Here is a 7,598-nt window from a genome sequence, read left to right on the forward strand (position 1 = left end):
TTTTAACAATCCACTCAGCCTGCACACCCCAGAACCCCCAGTTTGCAGGCGGATTCATGCAGGTGTAAAACATTGAGAGCTGCTTCATGCAGGTGTAAAACATTGAGAGCTGCTTCATGCAGGTGTAAAACATTGAGAGCTGCTTCATGCAGGTGTAAAACATTGAGAGCAGCTGAGCCAAAAGACCAGGAGACTGAGACTGCCTCTCACTGCATCCCCAGCACACCTCTGGTCTTACAAACACTGCTGCATCCCCAGCACACCTCTGGTCCTAACAAACACTGCTGTAGCCTCAGCATTCCTCTGGCTCAACCTTTTTTAATACAAAACTAACAGCTCCTGCAAATGATCCATCCATCCTTGCTTCCTTGTCTCTGGTCTCTCACTCTGGGTCAGCAAGGCAGGTGGCTTCCTTATTCATGTTTCCCTGCATTGCTTCACCCTCAATGCCCTACATCAAGTCCTCTGCAAGTTCAGGCCCCTCTCTCTCTGCAACCCCCTCCTCTCTCTCTCACACCCCCTCTTTCTCTCCCTCTCTCTAGCTCTCAACCCTCTCTTTCTTTTTCACACCTGAGACAATGATTGCCCACTAGAGAGCTCTACACTGGGCAAACAAGGGGCAAATTAGAAACTTTTAATGCCCTTTAATTTTTTTTTGGGGGGGTGGGTTACAGTTTTACATTGATCTTGGGGGGGGGGGGGGGTTGTTGCCAAATACAGCTCCTCAACAAGGGCACTGGAGACCCTAGATATGCCACTGTATGTAAAGTCTGCTATTTGTTCACAATAATATAACAAACATGACTTTTTATATACACTATAACATTCTAATCAATTGTTCATTTCATCAACAGGGAAGTGTCACTGAGGAGGAGCCAGGTTGCAGCCAGGAGCCTGGGGAGCCTGCGGAGCCTGGGGAGCCTGTGGAACTCTTTCCACCACCACCTCCTCCTGCCAAACGGAGGCAAAAGAGGAAGCACGTGGATGATATCACAGACGAGTTTATCCAGGAGGCCACCATAGCCCTACGTCGGAAACCGGAGGCCAATGAGTCCTTCGGCAACATGACGGCAAAAATTTTAGATAAGGTGGACCTCAGGCAGTGTCAGTATGCCAGAAAAATTATTCTGGATGTGCTGCAAAACGCAGAAAACGGCATACTTACTGAGCACAGCCATGCATGCCAGGAGCACCCGTGCCCTCCACCTCCACCTCCACCTCCACCTCCACCTCCACAACACCCACCACCTCGCCAAATGCCACATGGCCAGTGGCAATATGGCCAGCATGATCCAAACCTGCCCTCATGGCAACCTGATTTCAGTTACCAGCAACTTTAATTTTTGTAACCCCCTATTATTTATTTTACCCCTGTTTGCCAGTTTCTAGTTTAATTTTGTCCAAATGGACCTTTTTTATGTTTAGTTTATTATACGGAAAGTATTGATGTTTTCTTTGTTTTTTTTTTGCTGAGATCCAAAAAATAAAGAAAATTGAAAATAAAAAATGGCCTATCTGAATTTGTTAACATGTTTAATATTGTGCATAACCTGAAAAATATGTTTTAGACATTAATTCATACAAGAATAAAGGGTCATATCAATAGTTAGATCTTTGGTGTGAAAATACAAAAATAATGGTGAAGAGTTCAAATTATTTAATTATAAAATTTGATAGAACAGATAGAATAGACAAACATTATCTTCATCATAACAGAACACATGCCTTTTTATTAGAAAAGTATGGCATTATGAGCAGCATCTTCCTTCTTCTCACATTTATCAAGATGAGCATGTGCTCCGCATTTCACCTATTTCTTGGACTTCCGCGAGCCGAAAGTTCTTTCTGAATAAAATGTTGAGTTTACTAGAGAAAATTCTTCCGGGAACTCATTTGGTTTGATCATGCGTGTTGGGATTTGTAGCTGTGTGTCGGCAGAATTGTGTACTGACAGGCGAACAATCGTCCGTTCTGGTGTCGGCATACAAATATTTTCATGTTTGCAAGAAAGACTTTTGTCCGCGGATTGTGCGCAGACATCTGTCGGAGGCACCATACTAACACGCGTACAATCGGCAGATCCTTCGTCCACCGACGTTTGTATGCCGACGATCGGTACGTGTGTACGGGCCTTAACAGGTGCCCCAATAAAATGCACCTAATTATGTAATTTGTCTCAATTTTGTCATTTCCAGAAAATGGCAGTAAAAATGTCTTTAAAAAGGTAGGGACTGATATTAACAACATAATTCTGTAAATGCTATTTACAAGACAGGTATGCTAATCCTGTCACAACTATACTTTCTAAGCCACTGAGCTAGCAAATATATGCATCATGCATAGTCAGAGCAATGTCCAAACTCAGGTAAATGCCTATTACTGGGTATTAACTAAAAGTATCAAAACCATTAGAGCATTTCAAGAATGAGACGTCAGCAGAAGCAGCTTCCAAGTTCTTTAGGTTTCCTTTAAATACATCCACAGACTGCTCTATGGGTCTAGGCGCCCATTGGAGGGCCCTTCTCTTTATTGTTATCCAATTATTTGTCTGTGAACCTGTATGTAAGATAGAACCTAAAGCACTGTGTTGTTTGGAATGTTCCCACTGTATTCTTTTTGTACTCTTTTTTTGTTAACTGTCAAAAATGAAATACACTAGAATAAACATAAATTCATCCATAAAGGTCTTGGAATAATACATCCTTATAAAAGTTTCAGGTGCCATACTGTAATCTACCACCAGAGGGCTATGTCCTGTTTTGTAACTTTGTATATGCACTTTCATATTAAAACCAGGTTCACACTGCTCTGACATGAAAGTCGCACGACTTCTGATCCGACTTTGCCCTGCAACTTCAGTCCGACTTTGATCCGACTTGCTGTGTGAAAGGTGTATTTTCTTTTTTTTTTTTTTTGCTGGCCAGCCGATAAGTGTGCTGGGAATGTTTTTGTGATTTTTCTGTCCAGATTATGTACCTTCAGCATGATGTACAGAGTACAGACTGCAGTGATAAGGAGTATGTAACACATAGCACAGTGTACAGAGCGCAGTGATAAGGAGTATGTAACACATAGCACAGTGTACAGAGCGCAGTGATAAGGAGTATGTAACACATAGCACAGTGTACAGAGCGCAATGATAAGGAGTATGTAACACATAGCACAGTGTACAGAGCGCAGTGATAAGGAGTATGTAACACATAAAAGTGCACAGAGTGCAGTGATAAGGAGTATATAACACATAGCATAGTGTACAGAGCGCAGTGATAAGGAGTATGTAACACATAGCACAGTGCACAGAGTGCAGTGATAAGGAGTATGTAACACATAACACAGTGTACAGAGCGCAGTGATAAGGAGTATGTAACACATAACACAGTGTACAGAGGGCAGTGATAAGGAGTATGTAACACATAGCACAGTGTACAGAGCGCAGTGATAAGGAGTATGTAACACATAACAGTGCACAGAGTGCAGTGATAAGGAGTATGTAACACATAGCATAGTGTACAGAGCGCAGTGATAAGGAGTATGTAACACATAGCACAGTGCACAGAGTGCAGTGATAAGGAGTATGTAACACATAACACAGTGTACAGAGCGCAGTGATAAGGAGTATGTAACACATAACACAGTGTACAGAGGGCAGTGATAAGGAGTATGTAACACATAGCACAGTGTAAAGAGTGCAGTGATAAGGAGTATGTAACACATAACACAGTGTACAGAGTGCAGTGATAAGGAGTATGTAATGTAACACATAACACAGTGTACAGAGCGCAGTGATATGGCGTATGTAACACATAACACAGTGTACAGAGCGTAGTGATATGGCGTATGTAATGTATACAGAGTGCAGTGATAAGGAGTATGTAACACATAACACAGTGTACAGAGCGCAGCGATACGGCGTATGTAATGTAACACTGTACAGAGTGCAGTAAAAAGAGTAGTATGAAACGCATCCGATATTTTATTTTATTTTTTTACAGGAACTCATGTAAAATGTATGCAATTATCATCATCATCATCATCAGAAAACAGCCTCCATCACATACAATTTTGGGTAGGTTTACCTTAAAGCGGAGTTCCAGCCATTTCACTCACCTGTCCAACGGTCCAGCAATGCGGCCGCCCAAAGCCTCGATTCTCTCCCTCTGCGCCGGCATCACTGCTGTGGGCACCCGGCTGTGACAGTTTGTGGCTTCACAGCCGGGTACCCACTGCGCATGCGCGAGTCGCGCTGCGCATCTTGATTGGCCGGCAATCTTCTGGGACCTCTGACATGTCCCAGAAGATTGCAGGGAGGGAGGGGGAGAGGAGAATTTCCGCTCAGGGCGCCGCGGCGCTCCAAACGGAAGTGGGAGCGGGTACCTGTCAAAACTAGGTACCCGCTCCCCCCCCCCAAAAAAATGACATGCCAAATGTGGCATGTCAGGGGGTTAGAGCATGCATTCAACCATTCGGCAGAGGCCTAGTGGGTAGAAATCTTGAATCTAAGCCAGTATAATGTATCAAAAGGATTATTCCATACACTAAAGAACAGAAAAGAGGGGGGATAGTGAAGGAAGTGTCAGTGTGCAAATGAGCGAAGGGGGGGGGGGTTGGGACTGGGGTGTGGGTGCATAGGTGAGAGCAGAGTGACTTTACACAGTGAAATCATCCTACAGGAAAGCCTAATACTTATGCTCATCAAAGCAGACCCAGAGATCCCACATTTGTTTGGAATTAGTGAGAGTATTGCTGTAAGAACTTCCTTATCATACATTTTCACAGTCTACATCAATGGTTCCTTGGGCTACCAGCGGAGACACAATATATTGTGAATAAAAGAAAAAAGCACCTATAATTTATCTAGTACCAGCATATTCATGAGCAATATGTTATAATAACTATTATTACTACCCTCATAAAAGGCATCATAGTTGTGGCATTTCTGTGCCTACTGAGCTGTCTGCATAAAAAGCTATGATTCATTCTCTCATTATTCAACAGAACAAGTGAAATTTAACCAGAGTAGAAATGCATTACAGGTATAACCGCAAAACCTATTATTTCCACTAGAGGGAGCTCAGAATCTAAAATATTTGTGTTAAAATCTGCAACCAAAGCAACAGTGGTTAATGTTTTAGTATTAATGTTCTAGTTTGAAATGGGGTTACAGTAAGTCCTGAACATCTGCTCTGGGTGTATGGGGTATTTTTTTTATTATCACAAATTACACATGTTGTGAGGTTAGAGAGCTTTAAAAAGACATTAATGTCCAGGTTTATATAACAGAGACTGTTACTGCATTTTATAGCGCACAGGCTGTGAATAAATAAAATAATATTTGCATTATTTTCTAATTTAGTCGCTGGAAGGTAGAGCACAAGCACTTATTTTGAAATATGCATAAGCTCTATATACGCATGAAGAAAATATTTTTTTTTTTGCTTGACTTCTCTTTTACTGTATATAATTTTACCATGGTATAGCAGAGAAAATGTTACTCATATTAAAGGCAACAAAGGCTGCTTTGAATGTTTGTTTATATAATATAAGTGTGCAACCTAAAATTATTGAATTAATAGCTACGTATATAAAAAAAAAAAAGTTCATACAAATATATAAATCACAATGTAAAGAAAAGTCCACTAATAGTGCTCTTAAGAAGGTGAAAAAGTGATTCACAGTAACCCCAGTGCGTTCAGATAGTGCTTTCTCCAACACAAATCACTGCACGCCTCTTACCAGAAGAGATGGATCCCAAATATAAGGATCTAATACACCTTTGTTGAAATAGACAAGCTGGAGTATTCCACTCCCAGGGCTCAGTGAAAAGTCAATCCTTCCTGGTAAGGGGTCGGCTTCCATCAGATATTGCTCAGATTTCCCCGTCCTCTTGGGTCATCCTGCCATTGATATTTCTCCAGCATGGGGGGGGGGGGGGGGTAGATAGGAGGAAACTTCATAGTGCAGTAAGTATGATTACACTTTGATAAAAGGTGATTATTGCACTTACATAAATAAAAACATACAGAAGGCACAAAAACATACAGCCCCAGACCTCGTCTGCAGGCTGGTGCGTGGTGATGTCACAGGCTTCGGCTCCACCCGACGCGTTTCCCCATAAGAGGCATCGACTGGGCCCCTCCTTAAAGACAGCCCTGCTTGTATGTATTCATCATCCTTACCCCGCTGATGGCACCATCCCAATCCCTGTGCTTACCTAGCTGACCAGATTTCCAAAATGGAATTCGAGGACACCTTACTGACCATGCCTACTTTTATTAGGGGTGGAGCACAGATATTAGCAGCATGCGAAGCATGCTACATCAAATGTTGGATGTGGTCAAATTATGCTAGCAGTGGGAGGGGCTTACTGGGTTTGGTTTAATAACATTGAAAGCTGTCCCATAGAAGGATCAAAATGTGGCCTGTTCAGCAGGTAATGGCTGAGTTGCGATCCATGTATGGGCACTGTAGTTGTACTGAAGTCAGTCTACCAATCACCTACTGTACATCTGCCCTGCTGGAAAGTTTCCTCTCGATTAGTGCTCAGTGGGATTGGTGTATTCGTATTATGACATAGCAGAAGGTCAGTTTTTTTCCTTCAACCCACTGGTTGAACATGAACAACAACCTCATCCATGGCAAGCCAAAACAAAAAATGTAATATATTGCAGCTTACCAATCATTAGATTCATAGCTGCATCAGATTTCTTTTCTTTGGCTTTTCTCCTCTATTTTCACCTGGTGATCTGAAAAGTAACATACCTCCTGTATAAGGCCCTTTTCACACTATCCGTCCGTCTGACGGACTCCGTTTATCTCAGCGGGGGATCGATCCGCCGATCCCCCGCTGAGCAGGAGGATGACAGCTGTTCTCCGCAACACAGCTGTCAGTTCCCCATACATCCCTATGGGGAAATCGGATGGGAACGGACCGTCGGTCCGCTCTCATCCGATCCCATCCGATCCGTTGGACGGATGGGAAAATAGGGTTTCCATCCGTCCAGATTTGACGGATCTGAAGTCCAAGGATTTTATCCCAAAACCTAATGGCAGTCAGGGTGCCATTGTCTAGCCTTTAAAGGTCTGTGCGTCCCTCCATGGTTATGCCTCCCTAGACCATCACTGACCCACCCAGTGGTTTATCTCATCCATGTAAACTGATACATTCTGCTGGCAAGTTTGTGCTCTGAAAAACAACAGACTTGCTGGCTGGATCACCAGAAGAAAGCCTAAAAAGGAAATGAATGCAGCCATCACATCTAAGAATTGGTAAGCTGCACTATGATAAATCACTGAAAATAATCTGTATCCTTATCTCCCGTGAAAAAGTCTACCCAAACCAAGAGGGGATGGACTGGGTAGACATCACCATATCAGCATGAGACATTATCAATAACCCCGGACACAGCAGAAAGCAAGCACAGTCCTCCCCTCCTTATTTCCTGCTCCAGGCCAATTGCAGAAATTCTTTTAACCAGGAAATGTATTAAGGTAAAAAATGTCTACCTTTAGGACCACTTTAAAGGATATTGGACCTCAGGTCCATTACAAAAGGTACAATCAAAAAAATGCAAATTAGCAAATATTCTGAAAAATACCAT

Source organism: Pelophylax lessonae, assembly GCF_965119305.1.
Source record: "Pelophylax lessonae genome assembly, chromosome: 12".
In the NCBI taxonomy this organism is placed as follows: Eukaryota; Metazoa; Chordata; class Amphibia; order Anura; family Ranidae; genus Pelophylax; species Pelophylax lessonae.